Source organism: Panthera onca, chromosome C1, assembly GCF_046562875.1.
Source record: "Panthera onca isolate mPanOnc1 chromosome C1, mPanOnc1 haplotype 2, whole genome shotgun sequence".
NCBI lineage: Eukaryota > Metazoa > Chordata > Mammalia > Carnivora > Felidae > Panthera > Panthera onca.
In genome coordinates this window covers 174,333,233-174,350,398 of record NC_138346.1, presented here as the reverse complement: position 1 = coordinate 174,350,398, position 17,166 = coordinate 174,333,233, and the positions used below count along the sequence as shown (strand labels likewise).

General features: G+C 43.1%; 1 protein-coding gene and 1 long non-coding RNA gene across 4 annotated transcripts in view; one reads left to right on the top strand and one right to left on the bottom strand.

Annotated features, from left to right (window-relative positions):
* DAB1 (DAB adaptor protein 1) overlaps positions 1 to 17,166 on the bottom strand; it is a 1,137,940-nt gene that overhangs the window by 1,102,889 nt on the left and 17,885 nt on the right. The window lies entirely within an intron of this gene.
* Positions 7,084 to 15,315, top strand: LOC132673870 (uncharacterized). The gene is made up of 6 exons (XR_009608242.3): positions 7,084 to 7,129; positions 7,786 to 7,878; positions 11,172 to 11,262; positions 13,466 to 13,607; positions 14,108 to 14,245; positions 14,634 to 15,315. It is a non-coding gene; the product is annotated as an uncharacterized LOC132673870 (long non-coding RNA).

Here is a 17,166-nt window from a genome sequence, read left to right as displayed (position 1 = left end):
AAATTTCTTCTGAAGTGATGCCGATTTTTCACATTCAGAAATTCATTCTAATGAAATAACTTATTCTGAAGCTCATGCTGCACCTGCTCTTTGTGAGTTTTGCAATGGATTGTAGCCCAAGCATGAGTAGTTGACATTGCTAGAAATAAGTCATATGTCTACTATCCCAAGCAACCAAATGAAGAGGAAAGGGAAGGTTAATACAAGGAAGTGAGAAAAGACACAAGTTTAAATCACTACAATTGTAATAAGATAATACTTCCCATTGCCTACAACTTTAAGGTTTAAAAAATATTCTCCATGTGTTTTCTCGTGCTTCACTAGTTTTGCCTCATTGCGGCTCAGGATTCTCCCCATTTTGTGGATGAGGAAACTGAGGCAATGAAAGATGAGAGTAACTTGCCTGTGGTCTCATTGCTAGTTGTGATGGAAATGGGATTCCCAGTCAGGTCTAAGACACCAAAGTCAATGTTCTTTAAACCTCACCGCCTGCAATGAACACCCAGAAAGGATTTTCAGATGCTCTGTCCTTTGGGATGCTCCACAGTGCAGACACAGTGAGTGCACGATCCTTCTGGCATTTCACAGCTGGTCTACCTTACAAAATAGCTGTGATCTCCCACCCCCAGATCCCACTGAACCCCTTCCCTCCTGCTGGGTTAAGCATCGCCTCACTGTGTGGCTCGATAAAGAAAACCCTGGGACATTAATGGCCTTGTTACCACCATTGGTGCTTAATGACCCTGCAGTTTCCTGTGGAGTGTAGTCTCCCTAGGCCAGTTGTTAAAGAACCACTTCTTCATTCTCTGGTTCCAATGCATGTCTTTCACAGCAGCATCATGTTTTAGAGCCAGAGAGCAGACTGAGACACCCACTAGGTGCGAAGCACTGGAGTGTGTGCTTTGTACGCATTATCTTGTTGACAGCTCGCTTAATCTGAAAATTGTCCTGCGGTGTAGCCAGTATTGTCCCCATTTTACAGATGAGCAAAGTGAGTCAGAGTAAGCTGATAGGCAAAGGCCATACAGTTAGTAAATGAAAGAGCCAGGATTTGAATCCATGGGCATGAACTTCAAGACTCACATTTGTAACCACCAGTATTGGCACCCTTAGGCAATTCTGCTTTAAGCCCCGGCACTGAGGTCATTTGGTTGGTTTGCCCTGAGAAGGCTGCAAAATCCTTACTACGTTTATTGCCTCTTCTCTTAGGTACATCAAGGGTTACAGAAATGCCATCTCGCCCACTCTTGCAACTCCTTGAAATTGAGATAAATGCAGCTGGCGAGCAGAAACTTAAACCCATCCCACCTAATTTTAATTTACTGGAGTACCCATCATGCCCACCAATTAGGAAGGAAACTTCATCATGAAGATAGAAGGAGTGAGCCAGAGTACTTGCATTCGAATGATTTCTGAACTCCACTGATTCAAGTTCCATTCAGGTACACATCAGCTAGTTGTTGAAAACTCTTAGTCAAATAAGACAAACAAAGCTGGTTAGAGGTAGTAGGATTATTGCTGTTTCAGATCCAACATGGTTAAGAGACCCTCAGACCTCACCTGGTATTTTTGTTGCTTTTGAATGATGGTTCTTGGAGTCAATTACAGAAAAAGGAAAAAACACTCACACAAAATTTACGTATCGCTGAAGTTATTTTTAATATCAGTATCCTCCGGTCAGTATCTGATGTTAGGCAAGAAGAACCTGCAGTGATCTGGACGTTTTTAGAGGTGAGAATTGATAAGGCAGTGAGTTACCGTGTTGTCAGTCTCAATTTCCATATGTCTAAGAGGAGGAATTTAAAGAACCATTGAGGCCTTTCCTCACCCAGACGTTTCACAGAGAGAAACTCTAAGGCTGAGGATCAAAGGGAAAGGCCATATAAGTTTGGCTGCAGCCAAGTCACTCTGTCGAACTGCTGAAGAGTCTGTATTCTGGAGTCCATTCCTGAATCAAAGCTGCAACCCCTGCTCTCCTCCAACAGTCTCTCTATCTGATGATTTCACCCCCCACACCGTTACTCATGTACATCCACTGCAATCCAAATGCCCCTCTCTGTTCCTGTAGCTACCACGTTAGACCGAGCCACCATCATCCCTTACCTGGATCATTCCAAGGGCCTGTTAACTGTAACCCTACCTGAGTCTTGCACCCACTTAACTCCATCCTTTACACTGCAGCCCAACGAATCATTCTAAAATGCAAAACATGTCACTTCCCCGTTTAAACTGCTTCAACGTCTCATCACAGGCTACAGAAATACAAGAAAAAGACCTTGCCAACCTGCTTCTGCTTACATTTCCAGCCTTACTTTCCACTGCCTTCCATCTAACTTCTTGCCATGCCATGGCACTAAGTCCTCTGGGCTTTTGCTTTGGCTGTTCTCTCTGCCAGGGATGTACTGCACTCCTCTTTCAGATCCGTGGCTCTTACTCATAAACGCTCTGAGCCAGCTGACTTCATGACCCCCTATTTGGAACAAGTCCCATACCTTGTGCTTCCGTGATATTCTTTGCATACCTTTTGCTTATTACTGGCTGAATCATCTGTAAGCCATAAGGAGCATCAGTATTTAGAGGCTACATCTAAGAATAAGAGCTGGTGACAGACACTCAGAAGGATAAATGAGGGAGGATGAGCAGACCAGGAGACAGTGGTAGTAGAAAAGCCAAAAGAAAACAAGAGATTTAAGAAAGAAGGGAAAATATAAAGAACTCCTAACACTCAACAACAACAACAAAAAAACCCAAATGATGCAATTCAAAAATGGGCAAAGGACTTGAATAGGCGTTTCTCTAAAGAAGATATATAAAGGGGGGCGCCTGGGTGGCTCAGTCGGTTAAGCGGCCGATTTCGGCTCAGGTCATGATCTCGCGGTCCGTGAGTTAGAGCCCCGTGTTGGGCTCTGTGCTGACAGCTCAGAGTCTGGAGCCTGTTTCAGATTCTGTGTCTCCCTCTCTCTGACCCTCCCCCGTTCATGCTCTGTCTCTCTCTGTCTCAAAAATAAATAAACATTAAAAAAAAATTAAAAAAAAAAGAAGATATATAAAGGGCCAATAAGCACATGAAAAGATGCTCAATCTCACTTATTGTCAGGGAAATGCAAATGAAAACTCCCATGAGATATCCCCTCATATCCATTAGGATGGGTGTTACCAGAGTAACAAAAAAATAAATAAGAAATGTTGGTGAGAACGTGGAGAAACTGGAACCCTATACACTGTTTCTGGGAATGTAAATTGGTGTTGCTGCTGTAAGGAACAGCATGGCAGTTCCTAAAAAAAAAAAAAAAAAAAAAAAAGAATTACTATACAACCCAGAAATTCCACTTCTGGCATATACCCAAAGAAATGAAAACAAGGACTCAGAGATTTGTTCATAGCAAGATTATTCATAATAGCTAACACATGGAAGCAACCTAAGTGTCCACCAATGGATAAATGGATAAAAGGAAATGTAGTCTACCCAGACAGTAGAATATTAGCCCTAAAAAAGAAGGAGATTCTGACACATAGTACAACATGGATGAACCTTAAGTTCATTATGCTAAGTGAAATAAGCCTAATATTAATACTATATGATTCCTGTTATAAAGGTACCTAAGTAGTAAAAATCACAGGGAAAGAAAGTAAATAGTGATTGCCAGGGGCTGATGGAAGGGGGAATAGGGAGTTTGTGTTTCATGGGTACAGAGTTTCGGTTTTACAAGATGAAAAGAGCTCTGGAGACAGATGCTGGTGATGCTTGCATAAAAACGTGAATGTACTTATGCCACTGAACTCTGCACTTAAAAATGATTAACGTTGTAAATTGTATGCTGCATTTTACCACAATTAAAAAATGGAAAAAAAATAAACATGGAGTTAGTCTCCTGTATAAAATTCTGTTTGAACATCCAGTGAAATGAGTTCTGTTTGGACTGAGCAACATAGAAATCCTTGGTGCTCTTAGAAACAGGTTTTTGGATGAATGACCAATGAACACGTGGATTATTTCCTTACTAATCTTAATTCTTGCTTATGAGCTTGCTAGCCTTCAGAAGTTACAGGTTTGTAGAAGCAAAATGTTGGCAAGTTTTTATAAAGGGTGAGATAATGCCTTATGTTGGAGCGAGGCTGTTTTTGACTGAGATCACCCTTTCCAGACAAGCAGATTCAAAGTGACTGCTCTCAGGGCAGGCCACTGTGGCCACAACAGGGCTTCTTTGGCTTCTAGCTGGAGCAAATGATCCTAGAAAATCTAATTACAATAGGCAGGGAGTCAGAATGGGGGTTTTCTTTCCAGCAGTAAAATTTGCAGCAAGGGCAGGTTTCAGAGAGCCTCTGTTGGGGAAGCCAATATATCAAAGACCATTGAAAGAGACAGATTCTCTGTTTCCCTCTGCTCCTTGATACAGCTGAAGAAATGGGCCTTACTGAGACCACTAACATAAAAACTGCATGCTTTACTGGAGTCTATGAGGCTGACTGCTCTCTTCTCCTCTCTTCTCCTGTCATCCTCTTCCTGGTTCTATAGGCTAAACCATCCTAGCTTTCTCTGTGCCCCTTAAATACTCTAAGCATCTCTGGGCCTCTGCCCTTGCTGTTCCATTTGCCTGAAATTCTTCTCCAAGATCCTTGCAAGTCTGCCTCCTTTCTGTCCTTCAGATCGCAACTCAAATACGCTCCTCCTCAGAGAGACCTTCTGTAGCCACCATGGTCAAGGTACCCCTCAACTCCAGTTGACCTCTGGCCCGCCCACTCATAGTATTTTCTTTACAGCATTAGTATGTTCAAGAGATAGCCTCATTGATCTGTGTGTGCGTGAGTGGTCACTGTCTATCTCTATTAAACTGTTAGCCTCCTGAAGGCAGGGGGCTGATCAGTTCCACACTGATACATCTTCTTGAACCAAATGGCACCCAACACATTAGGCACTCTGTTAAATGAATGCATGAATGAAGGTTTTCAAATGACCACAAATCTTCATGCATAAGCCAAGTTCTTCGTATCTCCACATCAGGCCTCTCGATTACTCCTTAAAGCTTCCAAAAAGCTAGCATCTTCGTCCCTCAGAATATAATCCAGTGAGTGGTTCTCAAATGTGGGCTGCATTAGAACTACCGGGGTACTAGTTTAAAATACTAGGTTTCAGGGCCTTCCCCCCAGAGACTGTATTTCAAAATCTTGGAATGTGGCTCTATACTCTGCAGGAGAGCCTGATGAAACTAGCAAACCACTCTTGGAAAACACAGTTCTATAGTTTAGCCCCTACACCCCTCATACCTCATAGATCCTACTATGACAACTCCAACCTTGGTGTATGCTGGGATGGAAGGATGGATGGATGGATAGATGGATGGACTATAATTCTTATAGGCCAACCAACACAAAAGGAAGGAAACAGAGGATTATGCTCATTGTGGACTTTCTAGGCAGAGACCACAGGAGGAACAAGTGCTGAAGAGATATTTGGGATATCTGATGGAGAGAAAATCAGAAGCCTTCATGGTTTCTATAACACAACATAAAGGGACTAAATTCATATGGATTCTCCCGGGGTTTCCAGAATTGGGATTCAATTCTCGATCACCTGAACTAAAGTGTGATCTGAGTAGTTCTATTATGGCAAGTTTTTCAACAGCACATAACAATTAGAATAAGCATCTTATATTTTTCAGGTACTTTATATAAATTCCTTTAATTCTTAGAACAACCCTAAATGTTCCTGTCTGCATATTACAAATGAAAAAAAAAAAATGGGGGTTGAAACAACTGGTTCAAATCAAGGTGATGGGCAGGGATTTGAACTCAAGGCCGTGTGGCTCCAAAGCCCATGCTCCTCCCACCCTGCAGCCCAGAGGAGGCATGTTTTCCTTCCTGAAGGTCAAAGTTTTGGGTGTTTGGTATGTTTATGTGCATGTGTATGTGCAGAAAAGAGAGGCCAGTGACTTTCTGTACACGAGTGTGTTGTGTTTTCGTCTCTACAGGTGCCTGTATCTGTTGGTTCTTCTCTCCCTGGGCTCGCATAATCCTGGTCATTCCATTTTTACTTATATCTGGGATATTCTCTGTTTCAGTTAAAATTAAACACACACACACACACACACACACACACACACACACACACACACACACTATTCTTAAGAACACAGTAACATGACCACTAGAATCAAGAGAGGTAGGCTCTGAACCCCTGGCTCAGATTCCCAAAGGCTCCTTCTCTGGGTTTCTATGTAGACTCATTCCCTTCCCTCCTCACATAGGTTTCACCCGCTAGAATCTATTGAAGCACTGTCTCTGATTCTAGCTCCCTTCTCAGAGCAAATTGATAAAGGAAGAAAGGATTATAATCCTTCTTACATGTAGGAAAGCAGGAAATTATGTGGTAATGGAAGAAGACTCATCCATCTCACCCGTCCCCCGACCCCAGCTAGACATGATCTTTCGCGCGCGCGCGTGCACACACACACACACACACACACACACACACACACACACCTGTCTATGTGTCTCCTGGGGTTAATATTCTCCAAAGGCTTCTCCTGATCTAAATGAGTGGATACAGCCAAGTCTGCCCTCCCTCCATTCCTGCATTCTTCTGGGGTCCCTCTGTCTGTGTTAATGACATGCTGGCCACCTTCTAGCTCCTCAAAAACATCGAGCACTTTCCTGCCTTGTGGCCTTCTGCACAAAGTTGTCCCCTGTCCTTAGGCAATTCCTACTTGTCCTTCAGGGCTCAGCTCAGAGGTGGTCCACTGATCTCCTTGCACCCACACAAGGCCAGATGCACCTTTTGCAAACTCTCATTGCACCTGGAATTAGTTGGCTATGCAACCTGGTTTTTCATGACCATCTTCCCCAGCTTAGGAAAGCGTCCTGAGGGCCATGCCTGTCTTACACATTTGCGCGTGTCCAGTGCTTGTAAAAGGCTTGTCATTTAGTAGATATAAATGCAATTAAGTATTTGTTGAATGAAGGGATAAATGAGCCTTAGTTTCCTCATCTGTAGAGATAACAAAAACCCTATGAGGATTAAATGAGATAACAGATGTGACACTGCCTGACCCATAATAAGATTTTGTTTTTGTTTTTTGGTTGTTCTCTAGATAGAGAAGCTCAAAAATGAAATCAGCTACCTCCCAGGATTGTAAGTTTTCTTTCATTAGGGGCCTTTGAACCTAATATGGATGAAAATTTTGCAGGGATATTGTAGAAGGAATGGTCAGTGAGTCTAGATGAGTGGTGCACAATCTTGGCTTCACATTACAATCAACTGGAGAATTAAGACAAAAAAAATGACTGATGACCCCAGAGATCCTGATTTAATTGGTCTGGGATGGGATCCAAGCAGGAATATTTTTTAACCCAGACAATTCTAATGTGAACCATTTTGCTAACCACTGGTTTAAAATAGATGATCTTTAAATTTTCTTCTAACCATGAGAGGCTGTCACTCCAGGAAAGCAAAAAGACCACTGTTTCTTCTGAGAGAGGGAAAGAAGGAGGATGAGGAAGGAAGAGGAGGGGGAGGAGGACAAGAGAAAGGGAGGGGAAGAAGGAGGGGGAAGGAGAGAAAAGAGGAGAGGGGAAGAAGAAGAAGGAAAAGAACGCTTCAGCATAGTACATTTTTGTTTTTAATTTAAAAATTAAAAACCTATAGGTGTATGATTCTAGAGTCAACCACATGGCAATTTAAAGAGCACTGGCTTTGGAGTCTCAGATCCTCTCTAGTGAAGAATTTGGGGCCTTTCTAGCCTTGCAATTTAGAGTAAATCACTTGCCTCACTGAACTTGTTTTCCCAGTTTAAAATGGAGATAAGGATAACCTTGTTAGAGATTCTGGAAGAATTCAATAAAGTAAGAAATACAAAAGGGTCCCGAAAGTGTTAGCACAAGGTAAGTTCTCGGTAAGGAATTGATATGTGTGTGTGTATATATATATCTTTTATTATCGATGTGAATACATTATGTAAGCCTACATGCAGTTATAAGGCATTATTGTTGTGATTACTGGCCAGCCCAGGTGGAAAGCTATGGAATTGATTTTTTCTTTCTTTCTTTCTGTTTTTTTTAGCCCAGAAACATTCTTAGAGGGTTGTGGTTTTCTCTCGTGTACTGGTGTTGGTTAAGTCTTCTTAATAATACACACACACACACACACACACTCACACACATACACGTGTATACACATACACACACACATACATATATTTTTCCTTTTTTCTGAGTCCCCACTGAATGACAGCATGCCTGAGAAAATATGAATCAGAATTTATGGTGTTGTGCTACTCTTCCCCAGGGTGTGGGGTCACATATATATTGCTAGAAAGGATCCACCCACTCGATGCTCTCAGGGTCCTTACAGAACTGAACACCTGACCCTAAACAATGGAGGGAAAGATTCAAGGGTCAGCATTGCAAGGAATGAAATTTTAAACACATTCTCAGTATCGGCTTGTAAAACGATGCCAGTTCCTGAGCATGTCCTGTCTGAAAGAATGGTCACTGACGCATACAAGCAAGCCAGGTCACATTTTCCCACATTGACACAGCCTCCAGTACAGGAAACAAGCCCAATGCAGCGGAGTCTCCACACCAGCTGAGCCTGGCTGCACCCCTCACTATCTGTGACTACAGGCAGGCCCCCTGGCCTTTCTGGAACCCCTCACTTACTCTGTGAAATGCAGCAGTCATACTTGTTCTGGTGACCGCCCCCCCCAAGCTGCCTGAGGGTCATGAGCACAGACTCCAGGCAAATGCTTTTTTGGCATTGCAAGCCAAGGATGGCTAGGATTGCCAATGATGACTGAACACATTGGGGTCTTAAGGAACCTTCAGTTCCTTTTTTTTAAGTTTATTTATTTTGAGAGAGAGAGTGCATGCAAGAGCAGGATAGGGGCAGAGAGAGAGAGAGGGAGAGAGAGAATCCCAAGCACAAGGTAAGTCCTCATTAAGGAATTGCTATATATACATATATATAGCATATATATATACACATATATATAGCATATATATAGCATATATATAGCATATATATAGCATATATATACACATATATATAGCATATATATACACATATATATAGCATATATATACACATATATATAGCATATATATACACATATATAGCATATATACACACATATATACACATATATATAGCATATATATATAGCATATATATACACATAAATATATGCTATATATATAGCATTTATATATATACATATATAGCATATATATATACACAAGTATATGTGTGTATACACACACACACACACATATATAGCGCATATATATATATATATATATATATATATATATATAGGCTCTATCTCAGGAACCAAGAGATCATCACCTGAGCCAAAATCAACAGTTGGTTACTTAACCGACTGAGCCCACTCAGGCACCCCAAGGAATCTTCAGTTCTAACAAGACTCTCAAAATCCTGGTTTCCTCATTAAGATATCCCTGTTTTGTTAGTCCTACACATTCCATAGCCCTATAATTCAAACATCTAATCTTCCTAGGTTTTAAAACTGTCCAGGGGGCTGGATACACCAGATAGCGTGGTAATGAAGAAGCCAAATATAGAGAACAAGTGTTTAATCCGCTGGAACAACAGTTTAGGCATAGAAACAGGCTAATGTGTTATAATGGTGATGACAAGGGGCACCTGGGTGGCTTAGTCAGTTAAGCGTCCGACTTCGGCTCAGGGCATGATCTCACAGTCCATGAGTTCGAGCCCTGCGTCAGGCTCTGTGCTGACAGCTCAGAGCCTAGAGCCTGCTTCCAATTCTGTGTCTCCCTCTCTCTCTGCCCCTTCCCTGCTGGTGCTCTGTCTCTCTCTGTCTCAAAAATAAATAAAAACATTTAAAAATTTTTAAAAAATGGTGATGACAAGAGGGAGAGAGATGTGGATTTAACACAAAGTGGGCTTTATAATGCTCTTTACAAGTATAGAGCTCAATTTTAGGGAAGAAGGGGCTATCAGCTTTTGACAAATGCGAACCACTGATGCCTACTGCAGATTCTGATACGCCTCGGGCATTCGGGTGGGATGGTGGGGAGAAGAACTGTGTGTATGTACTTATGCATTTTGGAAAAATGTCCTGGGTAATTGTTACATTGTCTCTCTCCTCCAATCCCTCCATGGTTGAGAACTCCTGCTTAACATCATATGCTCCATATTATTTACATAGCCAAACTAGGGAAGTAGCCCAAGTATCCATCAACTGATGAATGGATAAAGAAGTGACATATATGAAAGAGTATTATATATAGTATATATAATAACACATACATAATACTAATATAATACTATTATTATATTATAATAGTATAATATAAAAGAAAAATTTTTTAAAAAGAATGAAATCTTGTCATCTGCAACACATGGATGGAGCGAGAGAGTATAATGCTAAGCAAAATAAGTCAGAGAAAGACAAATACCATATGATTTTACTCACGTGGAATGTGAGAAACAAAACAAATGAGCAAGAAAAGCAAAAGAGAGAGGCAAACCAGAAACAGACCCTTAACTATAGAGAACAACCTGGTGGTTGCCAGAGGGGAGGGAGGATGGGCGAAGTAGGGGATGGGGATTAAAGAGTACACTTATCATGATGAAAAAACTGAAACAAAATTATTTAAAAAATAAAATTATGCACTCCATATAGACACCCGGTGAACTAAGCCTGGCTTATTTAACCTCCAGTTCAACTCCTGAGCATCAAACATCCTCCAGTCTGCAGAGCTGACTTTCCCACATGGTCTCCACCTATTAGTTATAATAACAATGGTAACAAGATGAATACCTTCTAGACACACAATACCTCACCATTGGTGAAACCCCTTCCCATGTAACTATTTTATTTGATCCTCACCACCTTATCCCCATCTGACAGAAAGGAGCTTGTGACTCAGAGGGGCGAAGCAACTTGCCTGAGGTCACATAGCCAAGAAGGGACTTGAGTTAAATCCAAGTCTCCCAGATCTATAGCTACAGTTCTCTCCACTTCTGCCCCACAAATAAAAAAGGAACTATTAGTGCTGCTGCTCAACCCTTCATCTGTTTTAAACACTACTAGTTATTATGTGGTAGATACTGAGCTAATCATTTTACATATAGTATATAGCTTATTTCCCAAACAACCCTTCAAGGTAAGTATTACTGCCCCATTTTACAGCTAAAAACACTGAAGCTCAGAGTTGAAGAGACTTACCCAAAACTGCCATCGGTTTAGACATCCCCTCCTCCCTGATTCCTGCTCTTGACAGGTATGTCTGCACCAAGGATCTGCTTTGTGACCCCACAGCACTATCACACTGTGTTGACAGCAGTTGTTCAGACACGTGTCCTGTCCACGACTGTGGTCTCTCCAAATGCAGAGCTATGTCTGATCCCAAGGTCGCTTGCAACAATCCCAGGGCTCACACACACTATGTGTGTGTATAAGTATCATAGAGCTCAAAGAATACGCCCAGAACTGGATTTTGAACACAAATCTTTCTGATCCCTGAATATCTTATTTGGTTCTATCAAAAACAGCCCCCAAACAGGCCAGGCATAAACCCAGATTCTGTCCTGAGAAAACTGTCCTTCTTTCCGAAGTGAGTCTAGCCATTTCTCTAACCAGACCTAAAGGTGTAGCTGGCCTTCTAACAAGAGAATGCCAACCCTGTCCCCAAAGATCACAGCACCTGGGTGAGACCAGAGCTGGCTAGGAATAATTAGCAAATTCTTCCTCCAGTCTCTGCATTAGGAAAAAGAAGTTCCAATTACAAATGTGCTGAGAAAATCGCTACTCAAATGCACAGAGTGATTTTCAAGGCATTGACACCTCCCTGGTATGCTTGCTTATTAGATACAGGGGTTGAGGAGGATGAAGGAGTATTTAAAAGCTAGTTTTCAGACCAATGAATCTGAAGAAATTCTCTTTATTGGTCTGCAAGAGGAGGTGGGGATGGGGGGAGCAGAACCATATCTGATAAAGGAGATTAAATGGCCTTATACATCTGACAGCAAAGAACAGTCCCCATGGGAATCCCAAATCCTGCTGGTGCTAATAAAGTGCACGATATTACTCCGGTAATACAGTGTACAATATAAGGCGTCCAGATGCCGGGGCCAGAGCCACGACCTACATCTTCCGCAAACCAATTTTCTGCTGGGTTGGATGTGTAAAAAAGAATCCAAATACAGATTTTTTTTTTTTTTTTTTTTTTCATCGCAAGAAGAATTGCTTCTCTGGCTTTTTTCCCTTGGCCTGTCTGCTCCTCCCACCCCTGCGTTCTCAAAGTGGGAATTACTTCTAATCCACTCACAGGAGAAATCACTGCCTCACCCAAGTGTGGGCTATTACGGAACAAGTGGGCTGCTTGTGGGCTTCCCAGTAGCCATGGGGTCCAGGGGAACACACGTAGGATTTGCAATCACACACGCTAGGTTCAAATCCTCATTCTTCCATTTATAAGCTATGTCTCCTTGAGCAGAGTTCCCCTTGTTTCTCTAAGCACGATTCCTCACGCCCCTTACAGAAGTGCCCTGTGTGTTAAAGATACCGCATATGAAGTGCCTAGCACAACACAGGAGGTGTTTCACTGGCAATAACAACCAGCAGCAGTGGTACCAGCAGCTGCTGTTACCTAAAGCTTAAAGGCAACCTCTTAGAGGAAGAGCTCTCTTTTGGCAAGGAGTTTAGGGATTGAAAGCATTGAAGCTTATTAATAAGATGAACAGCAACAGTGCTTTATCTATTACCAGCTCCCGAGCATCTGCTGAACGTGACGTTATAAGCATTGTCATAAGCATCGAGAAAATGCTTATAAGGGAGCCCAGTCGCTCCCTTCCAAAACCTTGTAGACCAGTGGGGAAGCTGAGCAATGTCACGGCACACGGTGCATGATACCATGTCCCCAGCAATTTAACATCAGTCACCTCATTTGACCCTCCCAGGAACTGCACAAAGTAGGCAAGACATGCGTTGTTAATCCCCACTTAGTAGGCAACAAAACAAAACAAAACAAAAAATACAAGATAGAAGAAGCAGCCCAGAGAGATGGAGTGGATTGGCTAAATTGGTACGTGAGGCAGAGTCAGAGTTGGGCAGGTCTTCTAAATGCTCATTTCCAGTCCTCGGGCCTGAACCACTCTGGGATGGCTCTGGCTTGGCCTGTGATCAGAACACCAGCTCTGGCCCTCTCAGAATTCATGACATTTCCACTGCCCACGATTATTCTGTTCAAAAATGTTGGAGACTTCTCAGACCCAGCCCAGGGTGGCATATGAGACATGCTATCCTAGTGTTACTTGGCTGATTATAATAAGGATGATAACAACAGATATATAATATCCTTCCTTTGTAGCACAATTTTTAGTTCAAACAGTGCTCTCCTATGTGCCGACACTAGTGAATGAGTGTGTGTGTGTGTGTGTGTGTGTTTTACTGTTAAAAGTAGATGTTATTATCCCATGTCACAGGGGATGCAAAGGAGGTTCTGAGAAGTTTACTTTCTCCAAGTCACCAATGAAGTAAAGCACACAGGCCAGGCTCAAGGTAGCTGTCTAGAAGTCCAAGCCTTGGGCTCTTCTTACTGACATGCAGTCATCTGATTCATCACAGGTATGATGTGAATCCTCAGAATCTACACAGTGGGTGATAGTTCCCTCATCAGAGCACTCTGGAATGCAGTGAACAGTTAAGAGAATAAATGAAAATGCCCTCCATCTCCTCCTCAAAAATAGTTGACATGCATTGAATGCCTGCTCCGTCAAAGGCACTTTGCCAAATGCTTTCCACGGACTATTTTGTATCATCCTTAACAGGTGGGCTCCATGATCAGCTTTACTTTACAAACAGACTTAGAGAGGTGAACTAACTTGCTCTGGGAACAGGGTGGTGTAGTTTGGATTTGAACTCAGGCAGCGTGGCCCCCACAGACACTAACGATAGTATCCTTTGTTTAATCATCGGCACAATCTCCGACCAGTGTCTTAATGGAGAAACCCATTGTTCACTGATCGCCACTAACTGCCAGGCACAGCCCTCAAAAGCTAGTTATATTTGCTCATTAAATCCTCATAAGCATTCTATAAGGTAGACATTACTGCCCCATTTTACAGAGGAGGATAACCGTGGCCAAGAGATGTTGACGGTTTGCCTAAGATTGCAGAACCTGCTAAAAGCAGAAGCATTTTCAAGCACAGAAACACCCGGGGAAATGTTCAGTCTTCCTTCAACAACTCTGAAATCTCCTAAAAGTAAGTAATCTGAAATACACAAAGGAGAAAGGTGCGAAGAAGGAAACTGGAGGCAACAGAGCCAAAGGCCTGTAGCATTCTAACTGCACAGCTCTCCAAAATCAGTAGAGTTTGCAAAAGACTGGATTTGTCTGGAAAGGCTCTGTGGAGGAAGCAGAACTCCAAGTGGGCCTTGAGGCCTGGAGGAGATTTGGATGGGCAAGGTATCCCAGAAAAGCATATTAAAAATTGAAGTTGGGGGTCCAGAAATAGATCCAAGTAGCAAAGGGGAGCCACAGCAATTTGCAAATGGTGGAGGAGGCCTATTTTGTAGGGTTAAAGTTTGTGGCCAACACAGTGTTTAAGCCCCACACCCACAGCAGACTGAAATCTCTTTGTTCTCCTTTAGCATGCAGCCCACCAGGAGTGGCAATGGAAAAAAGGCACAGGAAGAAAATAAACCAAGAAGGAAAAGATAACACACACATCTCATGTGGGCCTTCAGGAAGGATGGGAGAAGCAGGGCAGGGAGAGGGAGAAGCACCAGCCAGCCTCAGTTCTTCCTTTGCTCATCCCTCCCCCTTCTTTTCCCTTCCCTCCCCCGTTTCCTGCATGCAGCAGCAAATGTATGAATGCTTGGATGGCTTGGCAAAACACTATCCAAGATTTATTTCTGTTGGACAATCTTGCATTCTTTTTTTTTCCCCCTGCTGACAACTCTGTCAACAGCAGGCTGTTGTGAGGCTGTGAATTTGGAAATCACGTACTTGATACAGACATTGTTGCAATGATACAAACCAGACTAAGAAAGTGGACTCCTGAGATCAGGGAGACCTGCAGACCTACTTGGTTCATTACCTGGGAGTCACCGGGACCTCAGGGCTTGGCGAAGAGACCATCTGGGGAGGGGGCGGGGGCGGGGGCAGAGGTCCTGGGCGTGTGGTCAGTTCAAGGCAAGGAGATGGTTCCAGTAGTTCAAAAGCTAGATCTGTTTGTACGAGCTCCAACAGTAGCTTTGAATTGCTTTGAAACTCCAGTGTTGATAAGCCACTAGGTAGCGGGGTACTGGGTAATAAATGTGAAAAATGTTTTGTCGAGTGCAGATTTCTATATCAGTGTAAAGGATTGTATTTATTACCTTTTTGTGAAAGGAAGGAAACGTATTTTATGTCTGTTTTTGGAAATTAGGCATATATAAGGACAAATAGACTTAGAAGCATAGAATTTCAGAGCTGGAAAGAAATTCATTCATTCCATCAGCAGGCATTTAGAGCCTGCATCTGGGAATCGGGCCCTGTGTGGGCTCTGGGGAGGTGGAGAAGAACCAGCCCCAGGCCCCTGAGGACTCCACAGGCAGTGATCAGGGCAGGGACAGGGGAGGCACTGGAGGTGACAGGAATGCAGGATGGGCCTGGGGGGCAGCTCCACCAGCCAGGGCATCAAGAAAAGCTTTCCTCTGGAAAGGAAATTAGGTCTGAATTCCAAAGGAGGATGTGACCAGGCAGAGATGAGAGATCAGGGTAGAAAGGGAGCTATGGGGGCATATTAAGCACAGGATGAACAACGGCATGGACTCCGACCTCTTTATTTCACCGATGTGAAAACCGAGGCTCAGAGAGGTAAGTTAACGTATTCAAATCACCCAGGCAGTAAGCGGTACAACTAGCATTCACTCTAAGGCTTGCTTGTAACAACTTCATTACACTGTTTACATATGAAACATGGAGTATAATACCTTCATTTAAAGGGTCAGTAACTTACCCACAACCACAGAGTCAGTTAATGGCAGACTTGAGATTAGAGCCCAGGTCTTCCCCTTCCAGGTCCAGTGCCCATTTCGTGGTGCTGTTCAGACTCTACACACCTCCCAGTCCTGCCGGGTCCAGAATTCCCCACCACATCCTTGCTCCTGGAGCCTTCCCATGGCTCCCTCACTGTGGAACTCAGTCATCAAGACTGATGCTTTCATTTCTTTTTCATTAAGTTGACAAAAAGAATGAGGTCACTCTCCCTTCTGGTGCCATTTCCCACCCTTGGAAACTCCCAAGGTCAGAAGGTCATCAGGCATTCTCACTTCCAAGCCATCCACTTAAAGGCCAGCTGGACTGGGAATAAAACACCTCGGTGTCAGGCATTTAATTTTTAAAGGGAGAGCAAAATGGCGAGAAGACTTTAAAAATTGCTCTCAGCTTTCTGTGTAATCGCCAGCGGGCTGGAGGTCACCACCAATCCCCACATCTCTTGAGACTCTCCAGCTTAGAGGAGCAGGCGGAGTATTTGTTCCCGGAGTCAGAGAAAATTGCAGACCCGACCCCACCTTCCTTGTACTCAGAACAGACTGACCTCTACAACAAAACCCAACTCCTTATTTAACGTTCAGCTCCCTCCAAAGCCTCAACCACTGACAAAGAACCAATACAAAGGACAAAGCAGCACCCTCTTAGAAGGATTCTTAAGAAGGTCCTGGTATGTTATGACACCCAGGTTTGCAGGAAGACAGCATCTCCAGGTAAATGCCTGATCCTGAGAATCACAGCTGAATGGGAAGCAGACATACAACCAAATGCAGCAACAAAGTAAGTGTTTATTAAACTTAGGCTGCGCTAAGCTCCAAAGAGGTGTAACACAATCATGCTAACATTGATTGGATGTCTACAATAGCATAGATCCTCTCCATATAATCTCTCTGCATCTCCCAACAGCTCTGCCAGGTAGGAATTACAGCATCATGGTTGGCAATATGATGTGATGGTTAATACTGTGGGATCCAGAGCCAGACAGACTGGGTTTGAATCCCACTTCAGTCCCTTATTAAGTGTGTGACCATGAGCAAGTCACGTAACCTCTGTGCCAATGTGTCCTCAGCTGTGTAACAGGGGTGACTATAGTAGCAAGTTCACAGGATTATAGTGAGGAGGGTCAAACACTCAGAAGAGTGCCTG